This window comes from Brachycentrus maculatus, unplaced genomic scaffold (assembly GCF_059751285.1).
Source record: "Brachycentrus maculatus isolate JH-2025_06_01 unplaced genomic scaffold, ASM5975128v1 h1tg000262l, whole genome shotgun sequence".
Taxonomy (NCBI): Eukaryota; Metazoa; Arthropoda; class Insecta; order Trichoptera; family Brachycentridae; genus Brachycentrus; species Brachycentrus maculatus.
In genome coordinates this window covers 500,386-520,000 of record NW_028281013.1, presented here as the reverse complement: position 1 = coordinate 520,000, position 19,615 = coordinate 500,386, and the positions used below count along the sequence as shown (strand labels likewise).

Sequence of the window (19,615 nt, the reverse complement as noted above, 5' to 3'; positions counted from 1 at the left end):
GGTTTAAAAGTAGCATTATATGACGTCTAAATAACGTTTTTCGGTTGCTTTTAAGATATATAAAAAATTCAAATAAAGTCGATTGATGTTCTTTCCGAAGTTCGTTTGAATATAACCTGATTATATTGTACCGAGTTCATGACAATTTAATGAAATATTTATTAGTTTTCTTTGTCATTAATATACGTTGTTATTTTAATGTTTTTATTAAAATAATGTAACCTTCCAGAAGGCTTTACAAGTCTGATTGCGGAATGTAGCGGACCACCATCTCACCAGTCACAGCCTGTGTCTTGTATCCGGTACGTATAACAAGCCACCTAGGTGGCGAGCTTTAGGTCCGGGGCTCTATTGTCTCAATACGAAGAATAAGATGAAAATAAATAATTTTCGGATACGCATTATTAAGACAGCTCATGGTTTAAGAAATTTTAAAAAGCAGACAATATTCAAGGTACGAATTTTGTTTAAGTAAATTGGTGAATAATCATTGCTAGCGTTGATCAATGGCATTGCCTTTGAATTGTCAATATCATGGTTATTAAAATAGAAGTAGCCAAATTGATGAACTGACAATGACACAATTCTTAGTTCAGGGTTTGGGACCCGGTCTGAGAGTGTTGGCAGCTCGTTATATTATTGGGTAGGTAGTGTACATATTATATATGCGAGTACTTATTCACAGAGCTGTGCTTTACTCTGGTACCTAATAATGCTTCATTGGCAACAAAATATTAATACATCTCTTTTTTCCGCCGATAAAGCGTATTGATTATTCGTTGGCGCAAACAAATAAAATTTCTGATGGAATTAGAAAAATATTCTCGAGGAATCATTTTTTTATTACCAATCAGACTTTATAAATAAAAAACAAAAGTGTATCTCGCTTTTTTGCATTTTTTCTCACTCGTCAGAAAATTAGTAACTGGTTTATTCAAAATCTAATATTCACCAAAGTTATTTAATATAGGAATCATAGGTACTACAAAAAATACCTATTTAAAATATTCATTAACTTTTTACATAACACACACTGTGTTTAATCGTTAAAACAAACAAGAAATATGTTTTAAAATTACAAGATTTATTGAACGATGACAATAAGCATTTGAAAAACGTTAAAAACATACATTTTTTCTAAATTAAATAATTTCAATGAAATATTTATTTCAATAAACAATATATTTTTAAAACCTTAATTATTATAGAATATAACAATAAAACACAAAGAAAAATAACGATAAACAATAATCATAACACCAAGTGCAATTGGTCATAAAATATTTTTTATGCACAATTGACTTTAAATATAAAATTTTCAAGTAAAGTTATAAAAAATAACAAAATTATCAGCGATAAGTTCACTTCATCCATTTGAAGTATAAATAACGAAATTTGTGGCAGAATATCTTATTTATGAATAAAGTTGTCTGCTTTATTCAGTTATGATAATTATTTTCAACAATTGGACAAAGTACTACTAAAGTACGATTGACAAGAGATCCTTCAGTTATCCCAGCATGTCTCTCCAAAATCCTCGTTAAAGCTCAAATCTTCCCTCTCAAAGCTCTAATCATAGGTGATTTTTCTGTAGAATCTTTTCAAAGAGTCTCTATTTTTTGTCCATGGAGAAAAAAAGGTATTTTAAAAATGTATATGTAAGCGCAAGTAAATATACACAGACTTTTTGAAGTTGACATTTCCTAATGTTTTTATAAAGTATTCATTAAACGGAAACGTACAAGTGTTGAACTTCCGCCCGTACATCGTAAAGGAGAAATTGGTAGTTATTGATGAAAAAATACTAAAATTAACTAAATGTCGTGTAAGATATTACTCCTACACGATATTTGAATATTTATAATGCTTTTCATATTATTTATTTTTCGTAAACGGTTAATTCTAAAATGTAATAACATTCAAAGCGGTATGTGTTTTTAAAATGGTAATTTTACTTGAAAATTTCAGAAACTCATTTACTAGAAATAATATTTTTGCCCTACAACTAAGACTCTTATATTATTAATAATGAGATAAGGTAGAATCGGTAGATAATAAACTAATAATCGGAGTTCCGCGTTAGTGTCCCCCTCCGAACTCAATATAATATCACTATCAGGTAATAATACTCGTATGAAGCGAGCATGATTGGTTCAACCTATATCGCACAGTTGTATTGATCGTTTTTGAAGTCAACCATGGCAGTACATCGTATAAAGAGATAAAAGCATATCTCTAAGAAGTAGAGAACATCGATGTTTTTATGATGATATATCTCGATTATTACCATAAAGGAGTATAACAATATGTAGAGTAGGGGAGATGCGAATGATAGATGAAGATATGTTGACGAATCCTCGTTTTCCGATAGTTCTTTAAGTTCTTTTTCTTTCTTTCATAAAAAAAAAAACAAATTATGATGAAAACAATGTTATTATTGTAGTATTTTTCCCAAATTATGAATCATGTATTGTACCTACTGAACCTCCATAGGATTTGTTTGTTATTTACTCTGTCAACTCAAAAATCTTAATTCCCGCTTAAGTATTTTTTATTATTGATTGAATATTATAGATTCTCGCAGTCCTGGTTGCAAAGTTAAACTGGTTTATTATTATCTCGTTATTCTGCTAAAAATGAAATAAATTAAAAGTTCCAAAAAAATTAAGAGTCCAACAAAAAAAGGTAAATACCAATAAAATCCATCCATATTAGTAAAAACAAACATTCCGTTATTTTTGTATTTTAGTTATATTTTTGGTTCTCCCGTAATATTATATGTCTGTAAAAACATAATTTGACTTACTTCACAGATACATGCAAAACCAATCACTTACTCAAAGTACCTAGTTACCTATTCAATTTAGCGCCAACAGCGGTGGTTCATTAATTAACGAAATCAGCGAAGCAAATAATTAGAGATTTGTTAAATCTAGGGGCATAGTATATACATATATGGATTGGTGTGTGAATGTGAGTGTGTGTACGATTACTGAACTATCGATAAACTATGCATTAAATCATAAAGAAAATAACATCAAAGGTGATGACTTAAACAAGCCTATGACAGGTGGTATGCTGTGTAAATACTCAGATTTCCATATTCTCCTTCATCTTTGTAGAGATGTCATTTTTTATATTACATTATGTATACATACACACATTATGAACAATACAATACATTATGTTATGTGACGAAACTATGTCTTTAAAATATTCGGGTAAATGATAATATGTATAACATATTTATGAAATATTAAAAGATTCGTTTATGCCAAATATATTATTTCACATTTCCTTTTTTGAACTCCAGAAAATTAAATAAACTGAAATACAGTACACACTAATATTGTAAAGTTAGTTTTAATTGACGTTGTATATTCTGATGGTACAGCATGCAATCTTATCGGACTTTAATGAATCCATAGTGGATTGAATTCATTGTAAGTTGTGGGTTGATATTATATAGCTTAAACCATAATAACGATGGATATATATATATTTATATATATATATATATATATATATATATATATATATATATATATATATATATATATATATATATATATATATATATATATATATATATTATTATATTTATATATATATATATATATATATATATATATATATATATATATATATATATATATATATATATATATATATATATATATATATATATATATATATATATATATATATATATATATATTTATATATATATATATAAATATATATATATATATAAATATATATATATATATATATATATATATATATATATATATATATATATATATATATATATATATATATATATATATATATATATATATATATATATATATATATATATATATATATATATATGATTTTATTATAGTCTTGTTTACAAGTATTAAATTACATATATGACAACTTTGTGTGTTTTCGTTTCCATTAACATTCTCCATCAACATTTGACAGTAAATTATTGGTTTATAAGTTTAATTGAAATGAAACGTACGTTCATACGAATACCGGGTATAGATAAGGTGAACGCGAAGAGTGCGAGAGCTCGGGCTTAATTCGAGGCTCGCAATTTGCACCCGCGCCGTGCAAGCGAAATGTGTCAGACCCTCCCAATCAATCAATCAGCACAAGAGTAGAAGCATCGGCAACTCAAATAATATTAAACCGTTAAACGAGAGCCCTCCGAGCGACACTTCACCCCGCCCTAGCCAAATGTCAAATTATATCAGGGCGTTTCATTTACCTACGGTGTAAATACCTAGATGGCGGTAATGGCGCTCGTTTTCTGCAGTTGCAAAACACCAGCGCCCGGAAAGAAGCGGGCACGACGAAGAAAAGAGCCGCATATCGGGTAAGTTTTCCCGGCGTCTGTAGGCTTTTCCACCGAATGGACGCCTTTTCCCTCGATGCAGTGGTTCGGCGCGTTCGGGGAAGAGCGCCCGTATTCCTAGTTTCGCGTCACGTCAGTTCGCAGGGAGCCAGCTCTGCCGCGCGCACCTCCCGGCTAATCTATTTCCGCGCGAATTTCATCGTTTCGCAAGTGTTTTTTCGTCCGTTCCCGCTTTGCGATGTTTTGAACATTTTAATTTCGAACTCGTTCGATGAGGAAAATTAAAATCCCCGTTTTTTTTTTATTTTTGGCAGCAGAGTAGTGTTGTTTCCTGGGTCGTTCTACTTAACCAAAAGTGATTTTAGTTACAAAGTTCTTCATTCGATTGTATTTTTATTTTGATCTGGACATTCGCAAGGTATAAAAATAATAAATAGATTTCGTACTTTCTCGAGGTTTTGGTTGAATAGTTAAATCACTTCTCCTTATCCTTGTACCTTAAACTGGACCAATTTGGAATAATTATATTTTTGCAAAAATATCTTCTCCCTATTGGAAGATTAAATATAATATACATATACAAAATAAATAATCGCGTAAAAATCAATTGACTGATAAAAAATCCATCGTAGACATTAAAAAAACTACATAATTCGAGCTTAATCAAAATTATTTTTAAAAAGTAACGTAAATCTGTGAACACGTAAAATATGATTTCTATCACTATTGCGTCAATAAAAATTAAGAAATAATTTTCTGAAAAAAAAACGCATCGAATTGTGAATAAAAAGACAAAGAGCGTAAGTGTTTTGTTCAGAACCTTTGTATTATTTATGTTAATGGTTAAAGTACCTATGTATATGTCGTACCTTATTGTCGTATAGTATTTGCGATGTTGCGTGGGTGTTCGATGTTGCACGTATATAATTATCTCAGCACAAGTGATTCTATTTGAAGTTTCAGGGCAATGCATGGGCACGGCTTCCCTAAAATACACTTAAAATTATCTATTACTCTTACTATTACTGTTTTTTTATGCATAAAAGCCAGTAAATATATATATATATATATATATATATATATATATATATATATATATATATATATATATATATATATATATATATATATTTATATATATATATATATATATATATATGTGTATATATATATATATATATATATATAAATATATATGTATATATATACTACTATTTATATATATATAAATATATAAATAAATATATATATATATATATATATATATATATATATATATATATATATATATATATATATATATATATATATATATATATATATATATATATATATATATATATATATATATATATATATATATATATATATATATATATATATATATATATATATATATATATATATATATATATATATATGTATATATATATATTTTAAATATATTATTTTAAACTGACATACAAAAATATATTTTCAAAGTTTAATCATGTTTTATTAAATGTTTTTATTTTAAAATACCAATTAAGAAACCAATAATAGATGCAGCTTAAAAGTAAATGTGTATATTTTATTTTTACTTTGTCAATTTTTGTTTGCTTTCATAATTATGACGATTGTTTCGCCTACATTAGTGTTAGATTTTAAAATCTTTTTAATTCGTAAATATGTATATCACATTGATTTTTGAATTAAATTTAGAACTTTTTTAAGTTTTCTCGTTTGACTAGTTCACATGCAAGTAGTTAAGTAAAAAAAATAAGTTTTTGCTGGTTAATTATTGACACAAGTAAAAAGATTTCTGGATTTATTTAGTAGTATTTATTACAAGTATACATATTTTATTAAGTATAAAAATAGAGAAAGTAATTTCATTTGTCTTTTTCAATGTCACCAAAATAGTACAACTTTTTTTGATCGATGTTAAGGCACCGTGCAGCTGACTTCGATGCCGACCGACGCGCGTCTTCGGAAACCAAAGGGATCTTTATTAAATATTATTTTGAATTTTTTTATATGACACCAGAAAAATTACCGGAGAAATCAACATTCATATTTTAATCCAATTTACCAAAATATTTCCATGAATTGAGGTTTTTGCGTTTTTTTTTTAAATGTGGGGGAGTAAGTAATCAAAATTTACACAGATCTGTCATATACTGTATATATGTATACAACGTTTGTAGATAAAAATAAACAATAAAACATTAAATCAGTAGATAACTAAAAATAATTATTTAAATCTCATTATGTGATTGGATACTTACTATACATTCATTTTAAATTTACTAAAATACCACTAAATGAATTTTCGATGGAGTTTTAAGAAAAAAGGTATCATTTTATTATGTTTTCTCTAAAAAATAATACATTATTAGGATAATAGGAGGATGTAAGACGCAGACTTGCGTTATTAATGGCGGTATTAAGTGTTCCTGTTAGTTTTGACATCGTAACGAAAAGTTTATACAAAGAAAAGAGAATAACCAGATTCTTACCCCTCATTTTTCAAGTGCAATATATAACTGTTCTTTTGTACTATGCATGTATTTGTGTTAAAAAAAGTGTAAAAACGTTACTCGATTCGTTATGCGTAAGAATAAAAAAATTAAACTGTCTATGATTCTAGTACATTTTCTATGATTTCATTCTTTGGAGTAATTAGTATTCTTATAACTCTTTCTTATAACGAATTTCGTGTCTTTTTTTTTAACATATTTACCTGTTTTACAATTCTTCTTCTTATTTTCCTTTACCTCACCCAATAGTGAATAGGGTACTGCATCGTATAGAGTCAGTGTTACTTTCATCGTTAATTACACGAAGGAAAGAAATCAATCATCCATACATCAGGTACCAGTCAGGGTCGTAAAATAAATATTAAAGTGAAAACTGACTAATATTTATTTTGACCCGCCTGAAATTGAACTCCGGACCTCCAGCACGGTAGCCTAACGCGCTAACCATTACACTATGGAGGCGGGGGGTAAACAGTAGACGATCTTAGATGTATACCATATTTAATACACCCGGTAATTATATTAATTAATTGGAAAATTGACGATACGAAGTCAAATTTATGACAACTGATATAAAGTGGTTCCGTTTATTTATTGTCATTTATTTTTAAGTAATTCTGTTTTAAACATACTTAATTTATCCTCTAAAACTAAAAATGAGTTATTGATACTAAATCAAACTTAACATAATAAACTTAAATGCACGGTTTAAATTTTCAATATTAAATAGTAAATATGTATGTGTTTCGATGGTTCTTAATTTTTTTGTTATTATATCACAAACTTGTCTCATAAACTTCAGTAGAGAATTTAAACCTTGTGACTTAAACTCTCATTTATTCATGAATGCTTAAAATTATTTTAATATATTTTACATTTTTTGTTTCATAAGTAAGTAAGTAATATATACTCATAAGAGTAAGTGTTAACATTTCACTTATTTAAATGTATGATTTTTTCTAGAAATTATTAGATCTTGTGAAATTTTATATAAACAAAAGCGTAAATTATTATTCAATCAATGTTCATTTTATAAGATTTTTAAAAAGGATTTAAGAAAAGTAAGTTGTCATTATACCTAAATAATAAATCGGTTAACTGTTTAATTTCAAGGCCAAGTTTCGTTTATTGTGCACAAATCGTTACATGAGAGAGAAGAAAGATGTAACGTAGAGATTAAGAGAAGGTGAGCTATACATTCCGACGACGCAACGTGAATGAAGAAAAAGAGAGCGACGCACACAACACAACTATACAAAGCGATAGAATAAGATACGTTGTAGACGTACACCTCAGACGCACAGTTGAGGTAATATTTAGAATTGTATTTTAACAAACCCAACGATTCAATAACCACAAAATCAGGAACTACAAAAGATGCATTTTTTCTCGTTATCACGAAAATATCGAATCACGGACATACCATATATAATATATCTCATATTTTTAGTTATCACAAACCAATATTATCGGTATTACCAATTGAAGCACCAATTAATGCAGTGTTGATATTGAATAAGCAGAATGTGTTTTATGCTGCAAATTTTTTGTTGTTTTATTTTTTTAGATGATCTCTCTCTCTCTCCCTATCTCTTACATTATGTCTCTCTATTTTTTTTTTATTCTGTCGCTTACAAATTTGAATTCATGAAAAACAATATACATAGTGTCAAAAACTTTTGTAGCTATATGTATGTATATATAGGATTTTTTTAAATCTCAAATTGATATATTCGGTATGTTTGACTGGACAAATACATGTAATTTTTATTTATTGACTTGGCATTTAATTTGTAGAACTCCATTTTAATTTATGTATTAATTTTAAATCAAACACAGATTTTTTGAGTCTACTAAGTTGTATTTTATTAACAAAAAACACATAAAAAATTATATTGTGACAATTGTTTCGCCTTGTTAGGGCATTATCAAACGAAGACATTCGTTTGATAATGCCCTAACAAGGCGAAACAATTGTCACAATATAATTTTTTATTTGTTTTTTGTTAATAAAATACAACTTAGTAGACTCAAAAAATCTGTGTTTTATTTCAAATTAATACATAAATACATGTAAGTTTATCTTTTATGTAATTTATGATGAAAGTAACTTTAAATTATTTTCATAAAGTGCTCGATGCATCATTGCTTGAGAATAAGGGACAAAGAAAAATTCAAGAATGCAGGAAAACAAATACTTATTCTTAAAGATTAGATCGTGCGTCGGCGTCGCAATGCCGGCGCCGGCGCCTTAAGAATTGTGCTCGTTAATTTGCTTGCCGTAAACTTGTACAGAGGGTTGAACTTCACGCATGATTAATGAGTTTACTTGTTGCTACATCGGAATGGCAGCTTCAGTGCTACTACACTAGGCAACGAAAATTAACAATTGTACATGAGCTCGTGGAAAAAAGTATTTGAAAAAGAGCTTACATATAAATGATGTGCCTCGGCATTGGTTTTAAATCCTGTTTCGCGAGGGCTCTCGCAAAATGGCGAATTCTCGGCGCCGCGAATCACCTAAGCACATTAGCAACTGCCGCGGTACTTTGTCTTCATTACCACGTCACCCTTGCTCTATCCTACATGGTTTCACATCAATAACTTAATATGTCCGTACGAGTATTGTGTAAAAAATATATTCTCATCATTTCCAAATATTTATTTTCGAGAAGTAATCCAATTATTCACCTCTTCACGCTACAAACAAATATCTTTTGAAATTATTTGAGTGAAAAGAATTATATCGTATTTCTCTTTTCACACAATCGTATTCCATACTTTGAACTTATAATCTGTAAATTATTTGGGTTGTAATTTGACTGTATCAAATAATACGCATAAAAATTGGAAGGTTATTTACAATTATATTTTTACTTCACGTTTTCCACTTAAAAGATTAAGATAAATTATAATGTTCCATTTAAAAAAAATCAAAAACGAAAACGGATATTATGAGATTTTCATTATATCATAACCGATTTCTACACTTCCTTTAATGCATGAAAAGCTAATAATTTAACAAAGATTATATTTTATATTCTTAAAATAATTTTCACAATTCAGAAGATTGTGATAAAATCTTTATTTATAAATACTCTTTATGTTTTATTTTTAATACTAGATTTCTTCCATTAAGGATTTTATGTTATTTTTACAAAGTGTATAAAGTTGTCACTCAAACCAGCCAATGACAGGTCATGAGCTCTACAAAAATTCTGACATCCGTATTACTATACCTTCAACATTCTTAAACTACAGTAAGATATGACTGAAATCCTTAGATAAAAATACAGTTTTTTTTGTTCGTGTGTTTCTTTTAAAGTCTATTGAATGAGGTATCACTGAATAATTTAATTAATTAATTTGAAAAAAAATATTTCAGCCAGATACTTTATCACTTTGTACAAAATACAGAGAACTATTAAGACCGACCTTAAAAAAACTGGAAACTAATAAAGTTTGGCAATTGGCCATACTTTATTATCCACACATCACTTACTGTGGCATATGTAGAGTTTTGTAATTATATGGTCATGAAAATGACAAAAAATATTTGGCAACACACTTTTGATTTCAAAATATGTTACAAACAAGTCAAAATATTAAGATTAATCCCAATAATAAACGATTAATTAATTCTCTCCCTTAGTCGTTTTTCTCGTTTCGGTACATCGTGATTCATTATTATTGGTGATATATCTTACATAGCCTATTTCTAAGAAATTTACTTAATAATTTCAGTAAAGTTAAGAGTTAATTCATTCATTGATAGATGTTCTTAACACTATTTTGAATACAACGTATTTTTAACACCATTTGGGCATTTTATAATGTACCGAACGAATAAAAATACAACGCGCGTCGTGCGTCGTACGTGTCCTATAACAAGCTCTCGTGTCAAAAACACTCAAATCTTAATGTAGTTTTGTTTTCTCTATATTAAATATAAACGGAATAGTGGTTTTATTAAGTTACTTTTTATTAAATTCATTTAAATTACTGTGAAACGCCTACATACCAAATTTCTATTGACAACAAACTCACGTAATACGAACCATAAGAGTAAACGTAGTACTGTACTTTTGGATGTCTCTGTCCATAAATACTTAATCTTAAATTGAAAGAAAAATGTACGACCACATAATATTCTTGTCATGTAGCACCGTACTTTACTCACCGTACTTTACCATACGGTTAAGTGATAATATTTTTCTACAAAAAGAAAGTAAGTTTCTCCAACGGTCAATGTATCTGCAGATGGGTCAATATATCCTTCAAAATGTATTTTAATATCCTTTAAAATTATCGAACTATTATTATTTTGTTTCCTGAATTGATACTAGAGTTACTTGTTGAACATCTATACGAAGGGCACATTTTTATAGCTGTAGATTCAAGAAAAGCGATACAATTTACATAAATCTAATAATAATTCTTTATGTACGGCACGGGGGTGGGCGGAAATGGGTAACAGGTTACGGCGCAGTAAGGGGCGAAGTACTTACCAGAATAAATATTTATGAGGTACGAGAAAGGGACATTGAGAAAACTACGCGTGAATAATTCAACAATTCCCTTCTTTACGGCATACTAATTCATTAGTTTGACTGTAATAGAGTAGTCATTTACTACAAGTATAGTGACGCTTTATCAACATAAAGTTTAATGGCATTACAAATAAGGATGTAAATCAAATATTTAACTTACAAATCGTTAAATATTTATTACATGAAGCTTTTACTCGACCTTCTTAGGAATATTGTAAAATTTAAAACCTTTTTTTTCTTTAATGAGGATTGTATTTTGTAAGGTTAACTTATAGACTGAGACAAATTTAAAAATATATATATAGTCATCGCATGTCGGCATATAAATCTATTTTATAAATCATGGTATATTATATTTATTTTTGGAATTAGTATTATTATTTTACAACCAGTAAAATATTATTAGTTTATTCATAACTGTAATTTAATACGTATTATAATATAATACACATATCGACTTGTTACCTACAAAACACCGTAAATTACAAAATTTTCCTAAAATAAATATAAATAAAAGCATGACATAGAAAAAAAATTGGGTGCGATTTTTGGATGTTCTTGAGATCGCTGCAGTTACTTTTTTTCTTAGAACATTTATGTTGTCAGATTTCCTGAAACAAGCCGTTTATGATGTTTTATCAGAGACAGCTGTATCTATTTAAAATTACTGCTTATAATTTGCACATACGTAATTAGAAATGATTGCCTATTTACATGTATCTTCATTAATATAATATTAAATTAATATACAAGTTGAATTGTTCAATTTGACTAAGCATTGAAATTAAATACAGATAATAGCAGCTGAAAGTTTTTAAATATATATATTCAGTAAGTTTTTGTCTGAGAAATGAACAAAATATTATCCGTATTTCAATATTCAATTTTAAAACCGCGCGATGTTGTAATTTCTCCTATATGTTATTTTTATTAACATTTTTTGAGAATCTATATAGTGGAATTCACGGTTACCCTTCAGTGAATATCGCAGAGTTGATGAAGATATATTATGAAATTTCTTCACGTCGTCTGTCTGAATTTCGACAGAAAACAAAGAGATCAAAACATTCCATTGTTCACAAGATAATTATAATATCTAACGATTATATCATTCACCTTGAAAAAGAATTAAAAATATTCTTGTAGATATGAAAGCGAAGATATGTTACTTACTTTATTTCAGAACATACTAAATTAAGTTATACATCCAGATTTTTTTTATACGAGAATGTTCGTATTAGAATACGCCATTTTGTCTGCACATAAAGTGCCATCAGCTCTGATACTATCTGTCTCCATTTATCGCGTGGGTGAAAAAAAACGTTTTATTGTTCGGCTTTTAAGTATTTACGCTATTCCTGATATTATGTATTAGGTAAGTATATATCCCTGATATTTGACTCTTTTATGGTAGGTATACAAGAGTCAAATATTTTCTTATTTCACACATATTTCTAGCTTTTGAAATTCATATGTTTGGAAAAATACGTATTGAATAAAATATACAAAAGCAAGTGGATAATATTGAATGGATACCGATAGTGTTAGTTAGAAGCTCAGGAAGAGCTTGAAGAACTGAGAGCTGCTATAGGTATAGAAAAGAATATGAAGGAGTTATAATACATATGAAAAGGATCAGGAATGTCTAAGTTGAATACCCATTCATGCAAAATCATGTGTAAATTATCCGCTGTTAAAAGTGTAAAAATATTAAACAATAATACTTTGATATTCTTCAAATGGTTGATGATATGGGGGGGGTGAGATGGTGTAATATACATATACATACGCTGTCGTAACGTATGAAATTCTTTCGAATTATCAGTAAACTAAGGAAATGGCCAAAAAAAATATGTACAAATTTTCTCAAGCTTTGAAAAAAGTCTTTAAAAACTTCTTTGATTTATTGAGATGAATAAAATAAAAAAATAAATGACAATCCCTCATTGAGTTAAATCCAATATTAGTGTATAAAGATAAACGAACAATTTTTAAAAACAATATATTTACTTTGATAAGAATAAAATACTATTTAGGTCGGAAGACCCCAAAAGGGATGGTCTGACAATATTGTCGCTGTGGGGGGTAAAAACTGGCTGAATGCACCAACCACCCGGAGTAAATGAAAGAAGAGGAAGAATAATAAAATAACAACTATGTAGTTTTTACCACATTAATGTTATTTGACCAGCGACCGGGTTTCGTCATTACCGACATCATCAGATTGGTATATGTTATTATATTGAGTAGTATATTATGATGTACGTAAAAATATTGAAATGACTGCTTATGTTCCTATTTTAAAGACTTTTTAAATTTATGACAACAAATCCACAGATAAGTACTTCAAACACGCCAATTAAAATTAATTGGCGTTATTAATTCATTCGGTACTAAATTTATTTTCGTATCTCTCGGTTGGAGATTTTCTTTCTCTTCACGGAGTATCTTGACCCAAAATCCATCATTAATGCAAGATACTCTTCAAAAGTGCTTTTGGTAGCAATGTTCACAAAGGAGAATTTTCCCGGGACTTTATTAAAAATGAACGAATCTCTTCAAATTTTCAGGTTTCGCACAGTATCAATGCACCGTGTTAATGGCATACTTCATTAGTTGCCTATTATTTTCTCCGCGTTTTTGTCGAACTAATTAATGGAAATTAATATAAAGTATTGACCTTTTAACCGCGTTTGCTTTGAACGCCCCTTATAAGATTATGTTTTATATTAACGACGAAAATTTTAATGAAATAGTAATATATTGATATCTTAATATAAAACATAAAAGTATCTTAACATTACAAATATTTTAGTATAGCCAACAAAATAAGTATTTAAAATTTATAGCAAATAATTTATGATAGATAATAATGTGAAATAATTTGGAAAACAAAAAACTTTTACGGTTACTCCAAAATATGTTATTTTTTTAAAACATAGATGTTTACCCTAATAATCCATTGAAAAATGTATAATAATTTTGTAAAATAATTACTCTATGAACATAACAACCACTAAAAATCTGTTTCCTTAATACCTGTAGGGTTAGTCGACCAATTAATTCAATTTGTTTATCCATATTCAGTGCTTTACATAGAATACTACCTGATACAGACATATAAGATCCTATTAGCAAATACTACTTTACTCACCTCATTACTTCTTTAATGTTCCACTACGCCTGCACAAGAAAGGTGATTTATATAGTCCCTCGCATTAAAAATAAATCCTTTTGGTCTTTTAAACGAGAATTATACCATAAATGGCCAAATTATTCAAATAATTTTCTCCATAAGCCTCAAGAAAATCTGCAGAGCCTGAAAGGTTAAAGAATATGTATTGATATTTTAAGCAAGTTTTATAACTTACTTTTCCTATGCTTTGTTTCTCCAATGTACATTTTTTTTTTCGTTTTTTTATAATAAAGGTTTTCTTTAATTATTTAAACGTTTAATCTTACTGTTATTTTTGTAAATAATAAGAACATTTTTTAAAAGTATACTTGAAATATATTGGAAACTGAATAATATATTTGTTGGTAGTTAAATAATATACGGTGAGGTACATTAACAAATCTTTTATTATATAAACCTTCCCTAGATTGTAGTCAACGCCAAATAACCTTTTTCATATAACATATTTAGACTCGTCACAAGATGTATTTTTTTAGGATACATACAACTATGATTACACAAAATTACCAAACGAACAAACTTAAATCAAATTCAATTAAAAAATATTTGTTTAAAAAAAATACTTTCGCGTTCTCGCGTAAACTATAACAATAATATTATAATACAAAATTAAATATTTCTACATTTATTTTCGTTAATTTAGCAAGTTAAATAAGTTCTTTGAAAATTTACACAACACCATTCCTAACGTTGCCTTTTACATCTCCAATAAGCATTATTATTTATTAAATATTGGTTCTTTGAATTCATCCATAACTTCAAATTACACATATAATTCTTCTCGTTTTTTTTAATACAAAATCATGCACTGAAATAATATTTTAAATAACATCTTTAAAATAACATCTGAATTGAAGAGGTAAAAACCCAGTATGTATTCCCAATAAGATTTCTACCCAAAATCTACGTTTAAATATTATTTAAACGTATAATATATAAACCATTCTATGATAAAAAACATTATTTTATTTCTTTGATACATTAAACAATTATATTACTCAATGCCTAATAATGTTACTCAATGCTCTATGAAAAAGCTTCTTTCATCTCACCAATAGTGAAATTCTGTGGTGAAAAGTGTGAAGTGAAATTCTAGTGATTCAAGTACTGTGTCTCGAATTTAAACTATATTTATACATATATATATGTATAGTACTTGAATCACTAGAATTTCACTTCACACTTTTCACCACAGAATTTCACTATTGGTGAGATGAAAGAAGCTTTTTCATAGAGCATTGAGTAACATTATTAGGTAGAATCATTGGGTATCATAGGTAGAATTATTAGGTAGAAGCATTGAGTAACATTATTAGGTACAATCATGGGTAGAATTAGTGAATGTTACACGTTTCTCAAGTGATCTTTGACTTCCATATTTTCCTTCATCTATGTTAAGATTTCAAAAACTAATACGAAAAATAACTCCTATAATTGGAGATAATCCAGATTTGTGAACACACTCAAAATGTTGTAAATAACGTTACATTTTGTCATGTGGAACTCTTTCCACTAATGACCTTCCACATTTAACAATTTTTTCCAATTTGTGTAATTACTGTATTTATAGAACGGCAGTAAACGTAATAGATCAAGAAGGTATTGATTTAATATAATATTTAGCCTAACGCTCTCAAGGCTTTAGTGTAATTTTCAATAGGTTTGGACAAGAACAGTAAACGGTAACTTTCGATAACAATACCTTGTTGCAGAATACTCTAAGAGTGTCCATTGTAATAAGAGCACAAAGGTTTGGTAATTGGGAAAATAATGGAAATCGGTTATTATTATTAAGTAAAGATTATTTTATGAAGTCATCGTCTTGCCGGTGTGCGGTAGATAATTTCTAAACATAATTGTAGATAAAATGAGTTCCACTTCGAAAATCTCTTCTTAATTTGATATTTGTTTAATCTACACAGCATTCAAAAAAACTATTTTAAGAATACACTGAGGATAACAATTTAATTTAATTGTCAAAAGAGAGATTTAAAATGTTTCTGTTCTTCAAAAGAATCTGTTATCAATAAACATCAGTAAATTTATATTTTCACTTTTAAATTAATAATTTTTCTATTTAAAAGTATTTATCTTGTGAATTTATTTTTATATTTGTACTCTAAATACACAGAAAGGGACATATTTTGTAGTACTTTTTTTTTTCATTTTTGGACCAAGTACTACTTACTCCAAAAATGCAAAAAATGTACTACAAAAAAAAATGTTCCTTACATTATTTTAAGTTTGGACAGCCGGTATGGTATGTGTATATTAAGAAAAAACTCGCAAAAAAATATATTTAAAAGAAAACTCAACACTCAAGATACAGGATCCTGAGGATTTACTTTAAAAAATCATTTATCTTTATAACGTTTATACAAACTACAATATTTTGCTAATAAGTAAAGAAATATATTCTTCGAAAATTTCTAAATACGTTCTCCTGTATCCTGTATCTGCGCACAATTACGTATTATATGAAAAGGTAAATTGCTCATCTTTAAAAGAGTTTTGATATCGGGTTCACCCCTACGAAATTTCAAAAAATCTTAATGCGACACCACCACCGTTACAAGAATGAATGTAATTTATTAGAATTTTGTCAAGTAATGTCAATAATATTTATATTTTTTAAATCTAGCTTCTTTTATCGTCTAGAATGATCAAAGTGTTATATATGTTGCAAATGTCTCACACATATGATTACAAAAGATTTCTAGTAATACACATATCGATTTGGTGCTAAAACCTTGATAAGCCTTTCTTACGTGTAATTTCAAATTGAGATTACTGAAACAATTATATTTTGATAATTAGTATAATATACACGACAATTTAGAAATGAATAATACCATATGAATCATTAATACTCGTAATCAACGGTTAATTAGTATGAGAGATTCATAGACGATATTATTATCCGATTTCTAACATAGCCCTTAGAGGCTAAATAAAGAAGCATATTTCGTTTTCAATCGTTTGAGTTTGATTTGACACCTAAAAATAAATTAATTTAATTTAATTTATTAATAAAATTATAATAATGTATTTTTATTTATAAAAATTACAAAATGTTTTTATTTTGTTTTTGTAAAATTATAAGTTTTTATTATATATTATTTAACCACAAAACGTTAATAACACGTAATTTATTATTATAATAAAGGAAAAGTGTAAACAAGACCAGTAATTCCTTGAAAATACTAAAAATCAAATAATTTTATTTATTTACCAGATAAAAATTAATATGGTTTCGACAAATCGGTTGCCATCCCTTTAAATGTCAAAAACGAGAGAAATGTCTTTTAAGCATGTTGACAAACTATTAAGATGTTCCTATAACAGAAGAAATCTTTCGATTTAAAACCAATAAATATTTTTTTTTAATTCGTCTATTTACATAATTTATCAGTAAACTGTTTTCTTTAACAATATTAATAGTATATCCAAATCTGTATTAATAGTATATCCAAATTCTTATCAAGACACTATAATACAAATATAGTAGATATCTCAAGAATGACTCCGGGATTCGATAATTGCTTATTCTGAGGTTAATTTCTAAAGATATGTATTGAAAACAATCGCAGTTCGAAGAAAAATCGGAGATGATTGTATTGGAACAAATTATACATCTATTATTTAACTTTGAAAGTCGATTTAAGAATGATCAATCACGCGCATCCTTTCTTCTGTGTCGGGATATGTGCTGGGCGGAGGCGGTCGACAGGCGTCGGCGTCGCCTGAAGAGGAGAACGCGCTCGGAGTGCGTACAGAAGGAAGAGGGAGTCGGAGCTTTCACCGCCAGTTACGGCACCGCTGGCGGGCACGTTAACCCGAAAATAGACGGGCAATGTTCCGTGTAGCTGCCGTGCTCGGTCGCGGCGACAGACCTTGACTAGATTGGCGACCTTCGTCTCCTGACATAACGTCGCGACTCGGGTTCGCGCACATCTGGAATCCAAAGCGAAACGACATCTTCAATCAGCTGGCCCTTCCGGACATCCACCTCCAGAGTTGGATTATTAACCAATATTTTAGTCTCTTTAAAAAATCAATCAGAAAACATCGCAGCTGGAAATGTTATTAGTGTTTCCATGAACATTAATTTTACATTCTTTTGACATCTCAACATAGATAAAGAAGAATGTGGTAGTCTAGGCATTTACAGGACTTACGACCGTCATAGGCTGGTTGAAGTGATAATTTATTTTAAAATATAAAAAATAACCCCATACGTGGAGAAAATACAGATTTGTGAACAAGTATTTGGACATACTCAAAATGTTTTAAACATTAATTTTGTTCAAATTCTAATATTCTCAAAATGTGTATTTTTTTTAAGAAAAGACATTTGCTTATTTTTTTCGTATAGACATTTTTTTTCTTATTGCCCGTTTCCTATACGCGTCTCTTCCTCTATTCTCTTTCCTGTATACCTGTAGAATCTAGTTTGTAATGTTATTTTCCTCCTTGATTTACTTAATCGTATCCCATCAAATGAAATGAAATTAAAATTAAATAAAATATTGAAAAATTAGTTAATACAATACCAACTGCCATTGTTCCGATTACCCGATTCCTATACAATTCTCTTCCTCTATTCCCTTTCGTATATACCTGTAGAATATATGTTATTTTCCCCGACCTCCTTGATTTACGTCACACGTATCCCATCGGATATATGTACTCCACTCCTAATCCGAGAACCTAGAGCGCAGGACCGATCGCATTTCACCATCAGTTATGCGGTCATCTGCAGTCCCTTATCAATAGTGATACGGATTATTCCTGAAAAACCCGTATTATTTAATGTCCATGTTCATCGATTCGAGTATGAATCATTCTAATTATTTTTTGACATCTCAAAATAGATGAAGAAGAATACATATATATATATATATATATATATATATATATATATATATATATATATATATATATATATATATATATATATATATATATATATATATATATATATATATATATATATATATAT

The 19,615-nt window shown here is 28.3% G+C and overlaps 1 protein-coding gene across 4 annotated transcripts in view; it reads left to right on the top strand.

Moving 5' to 3' along the window:
• Positions 1–4,453: 4,453 nt before the first annotated feature.
• The window catches only part of Stacl (SH3 and cysteine-rich domain-containing protein), a 136,109-nt gene continuing 120,947 nt past the window's right edge, over positions 4,454–19,615 (top strand). For all 4 annotated transcript variants that reach the window (XM_088266129.1, XM_088266130.1, XM_088266131.1 and 1 more), the window contains exon 1: positions 4,454–5,148. The gene's annotated coding sequence lies outside the window, so the exon portion shown is untranslated. The remainder of the gene's footprint in view (positions 5,149–19,615) is intronic.